Consider the following 5,591-nt stretch of genomic DNA (forward strand, 5'->3'; position numbering starts at 1 on the left):
GGGTGAGGGGTGAGGGGTTGTCTGCAGGTGCAAGAAAACTCAGGTAGCCAAGGGGATACTGGTGGGCCTTCAACAGCATCTGCTATACCTGGTTCAGAGGTGGCCTCTATGTGCAGTGAGAGCTGTTACTCTCAGACATTTCATTTCTTTAAGTCAATCTGACCTCACTCACAGTGAGTCCAAGTCGATACCTTTTTCTTTAATCACTACGAGCACTTGAGAATGCCTTAGTTCTCACCTCAAGCATCAACTCTGATTAGATTTGAGGGTCTCCCTGAGGCACCTGTTGAAGAAGATCGCAAGTCAGAAGAGATGTTCGAAGACCAAGGATGTCTTTCACCGACAGGGGGCGGCGGGGGCGGGTGGAGAGTGGTCCATCTGCTGCGCATCTGTTATCCTTCAACTTAGCACGACCGTGAGTCCAGAAAAACAATGCTAAGTAAACAGTACTGACTGCCTCGCAGCCTTGGGTATTTAGTTAGATTTCTCAGAATGGGAATTCTGGGTAATGATTATCTCCCATTTGATTCTACAAAGTTAAGCCACATGTGGGAAGTAGGAAGTAAGGAATCTGATCACCCATGGCTGGGGAAAGTCCTAAGGTCAAGAAGAGATGCTCCCTTTGAAAGAGAATGGATGTAGGTACCTGTCTAACTGAATCCTCTGCTACATGGCAGAAATTATCACAACCAACCATACCTCAATAAAACTTTAAAGATGAAAAAGAAGGCGTTCCCATCTTGGCGCCGTGGAAACAAACCCAACTAGGGACCATGAGGTTGCTGGTAAGATCACTGGCCTCACTCAGTGGGTTAAGGGTCCGGCGTTGCCATGAGCTGTGGGGGTAGATCACAGACAAGGCTTGGCTCCAGTGTCACTGTGGCTGTGGGGCAGGCTGGCAGCTGTAGCTCCGATTAGACCCCTAGCCTGGGAACTTCCATATGCCATGGGTGTGGCCCTAAAAAAAAAAGCCAAAAAACAAAAAGCAAAAAAAAAAAAAAAAGAAAGAAAGAAAGGAAGAAAAAGAAAAGAGATACTCCCTTGAGTATCCTTGAAGATGAAATTAGTACCACATTGTCCCTCCACAGAAACACAGAAAACAAAGAAGGAATTCCAGAATGGGTTTGAGTGTGGCCTGGTGGCTTTCTTACTTCCAGACTCCTTGTTAGAACCTTCCTGTTCTCGAATCTGTGAACCATAAGCACATCCGTGGCAGAGTAAATGCTCACCCTCCTCCACTGGCTGCTCAGCAGGCCTCCGAGACGAGGAGGGGCAAGCTGGCATGTCTTCACTTTTCTCACAAGATGTTACTTTTGCAGCTTCCCCAGCTTAAACTTTTTCTCTCCAATAAGGACTTCAGCTTCATTAACCAAATTTTGACCCAACCTGGTGTATGGAATCCGAGTCTAGCACTAGCTGATTTAAAATAGCTATCTCCATGTCTCCTGGGACTGGCCCCCTCCCGGGCAGGTGTTCTATTTGTGGGCTCTACCTGATGCCAGCCTTTCTTCGTCCTGTTCAAGGTTTTGCTGCCTTCTGCACTCATGGCATCCCCTGACCCTTAGTCAGCTTGTCACAAAAATTAAACCGAATAGCCAACCCCTCAGGGAAAAACAAATGAAAGTGTCCTGCCCTTTTTCACAGAGAAATGCATCTTTTCCTCCCTGGTCGAAACACTGCTGCAGAGTGAAGCTAAGAACATATTCTTGCTTCCACAGGAAATGAAATCCTTAAAAATGTGCAGCTCTGTGTGCTTTCAGAGGATGATAAGGCTCATGACCTGGTCATTACTTAGCCAGAAGCAACTTTTTCAAAGGCTTAGGGCATTTGGTAGAGCGCGATTATAAATGTATTTCCAGCTCTCACCAGTGACCCTGAGGTTTTGTAAACTTGCCTGGATCCACCAGTGGGAGGGTTTCACGTGCTTATGAAAGTGATGATGAAAGGTCACCACTCTGGAGTCAGAGACGTCTCCACTGTGTGACCTTGGCCAAGCCACTCAACCTCTCCCCACATTAGTATCTGCATTTGCTACACGGCGTTGACCACAGCCACATCATAAAGGGGTTGTGAAAATTATATGTGGAGATAGAATACACAGAAGTAGCATTTAGCTCTATTGGCCACCACCAGGAAAGCGGAGAAATACGCTTCTATAGAGAGATAAAGCCAAAGGCTAAGGAAGGATTTTTAGAAATTAAATGATTAGAAGTGGTTCTTAGGTTGGTGATAGGTTTAAAACATGACCCTCAAATTCCCTGATTCCCTCCCCTTTAAAGGGCAGGGTCTGAAAAAAATAGAAATGAAAGGCGGATCTATGCTTCCCCACCGCTCCCGTGATTAGGGGGTGGGCTTGTGACGATCTGACTGTGGAGGCTCTGTCATCAAAGGTCGCACCGCTCCCCCCGTGGAAACACTGCCCTTCCTCCCGCCCTCAGAATCCAGCCCCACGTGGCAGAAGCCTGAGCCTCCAGGAGAGGCCAGAGCCCTGGTCAGTTTTCTCAGCTGAGCCCACGTGCCCGGTCTTCCCAGCTGTCACAAGGAGATGAAGAAGCCCCCAGAGGATTCAGCCCCAGCAGTTTCTGCATCTTTCCAGCTGAGGTCTTCCTCATGGTGCAAAGATGAGCCATGCCACGTTGTATGGGGCATCCAGACCCCTGCTTTTAGAATCCAGGAGCATAAAGAGAGGTTTGCTGTCTGTGTACAGAGTTTGCAGAGATTTATGACACTGCAATGCATAACCAGAGCAGCCACACCAGCAGAATAATGGAAATAGTCCAAAAAGAAAGAAGGAATTGGACTCGTTCGTGTTGAATGCTTTGAACTTGAGGACAGGTAGCACTAAATATTGAGATGCAATTATTCACATTTTACAATAGGGTCCTGCCTTAATTTTTGAAGCATTTTTTCTGAAGCTACGTAAATCATTACCTAGGCATCACTGGAGATTCTGCTTGTCAAAGCATCATCATTATTAAGTGTCATAATTCTTTTTACATAAAGAAATTTCAATGATCTATATTTTAGACTTAATATTCACTTAATTAAACAAAACTATAAAAGGGTTTAAATTACCTAGCACTCTGTGGGACAGTAGATTTCAAATTTTAGAGTTACCAGCATCACCTTGCATGGCTGATAAAAATCTGATTCCAAGGCCTTTTCACAGAGATTCCAGTTCCATAGATGTGCATATTTGAGAGGAGATTCTGTTACCAGTGAGATAGAAAAAGACCTCAAAAGCTACTCCTAGGAGTTCCCATCATGGCGCAGTGGAAATGAATCCAACTAGGAACCATGAGGTTGCAGGTTTGATCCCTGGCCTCGCTCCATGGGTTAAGGATCTGGCATTGCCAAGAGCTGTGGTGTAGGTCGCAGATGCGGCTCAGACCTGGCGTTGCTGTGGCTCTGGCATGGGCCAGCAGCAACAGCTCCGAATGGACCCCTAGCCTGGGAACTTCCATATGCCGCAGGTGCGGCCCTAAAAAGACAAAAAAAAAAAAAAAAAAAAAAAAAAAAAAAGCTACTCCTGGAGTGGTGATACAGTACACAGAAGAAGTACGTATCCTAGCTTCTCCCACAAATAAAATGAACAGAAAAGTATTTGTGCAAAACAATACAAAGACAAGTTGTGTTGGGGCTCAAATCCACTAGAGCCAACATTTTTCTTCTTTAATTTGAATTGTCAGTAAGAGGAAAACTAGGCCCAAGGGTGTGAGGTTTTCCCAACTGGCAGAAGAGCTCAAGCAATTTACTTAGTGATAGAGCTGATTCACGTAATTTGTTCCCAACCTCTACAAGAGGTACATTCTCTAGATTGTTAAGAATTTAATACCTTAAAGGTTAATGTTATTTTCTAGGAAAATTAAAGTTTTTTCATGTAGAATCAGTAGCCCAAGAAGAGCTTTGGACTGAACATGAATATGGGTCTTCCTTGACTTAACCATGAGGTTAAGTCCTGATACACTCACTGTGAGTTGAAAATATCAAAGGTCTAAAACGTATTAATGGCTCCAATGCATATTTTCTAAAATGTGTTTAATACGCTTAACCTACTGAACGTCACAGCCCCATCTACCTCAACTGTGCTCAGAACACTCACATTAACCGACAGTTGGGCAAAACCCTCCTGCCCCCAAAGAGGGGCAACATACACTCATGCCAACGTACACATTGGTGACAATTAGTCCCATGGCCATACGCAGTTTCACAAAGAGCTGGCAAGTCAGGTTTCTCATCAATAAGCCTCTTTCCAGCTTCAAATCTATACATGGAAGGGAAGAATGGATTTCCGTAGCTAGCTAGCCACACACGAAGGCATATCCCCATATTTCAAATCATCTGAGATGCAGAGCAGATTCTAAAAGCGTGCAGAGAGAGAAAAGCAAGTCACAAAAACCCAGTAACCAAAATGCCATCAAATTTCTCGAGAAGAATACAGAAAAATGATGGCGAAAAAGCTGCATAATCCTGGAAGAGAATGATGGTCAACCTAAGAGCCTCCACCAGCCGGACCTTCAACGTGTAAATGGAGACAGACCGTGCAGACGGATGCAATCTCAAAAGATCTACCTCCCAGACTCTTTCTTAGGAATCACTAAAAGTGTTCTCTACAAAAGCTAGAGAAGACTCCAAGAAATAAGAGGACATAAAACCCAGAAAATGGAGTATCTAAAAAACAAGAGTGAAATGAATTCCAATAATGATGGTGAAAAGACACTCTGGTCTGATAGCTGTGCAGCAAACCTAGAGAGCAAGTTATGAGTAGGGCAAGGGTCTGCGAAGGTCTCCAAAAATGAAGAGCCAAAATGTACACATGTGCACGCGGGCACACACACACACACACACACACAAACACACAAATTGAGCTAATAGATTTTTTTGGTGTGTTGGACTCTATTGAAAGAAGTTAAAGACCTAGATGTAAGACCAGACACTATCAAACTCCTTGAGGAAAACATAGGCGAAACACTCTCTGACATAAATGACAGCAACATCTTCTCAGATCCACCTATCAGAGTATTGACAATAAAAAGAAAAATAAACAAATGGGACCTACTCAAACTTCAAAGTTTCTGCACAGCAAAGGAAACCCTAAACAACACAAAGAGACAACCCACAGAATGGGAGAAAATCTTTGCAAGTGAATCAACTGACAAGGGATTAATCTCCAAAATTTATAAACAACTTCTGCAGCTCCATACCAAAAAAACAAACAACCCCATCAAAAAATGGGCAGAAGATCTAAACAGACAATTCTCCAAAGAAGACATACAGATGGCTGAGAAACACATGAAAAGATGTTCAACATCACTCATTATTATAGAGATGCAAATCAAAACCACTCTGAGGTACCACCTGACACCAGCCAGAATGGCCATCATCAAAAAGTCTACAAACAATAAGTGCTGGAGAGGGTGTGGAGAAAAAGGAACCCTCGTACACTGTTGGTGGGATTGTAAATTGGTGCAACCACTGTGGAAAGCAGTATGGAGATGCCTCAGAAAAGTAAAAATAGAATTACCATTTGATCCAGCAACCCCACTCCTGGGCATCTATCCAGAGAAAACCACGACTCGCAAATACACATG

The sequence above is a fragment of the Sus scrofa genome, chromosome 10 (assembly GCF_000003025.6).
Source record: "Sus scrofa isolate TJ Tabasco breed Duroc chromosome 10, Sscrofa11.1, whole genome shotgun sequence".
In the NCBI taxonomy this organism is placed as follows: Eukaryota; Metazoa; Chordata; class Mammalia; order Artiodactyla; family Suidae; genus Sus; species Sus scrofa.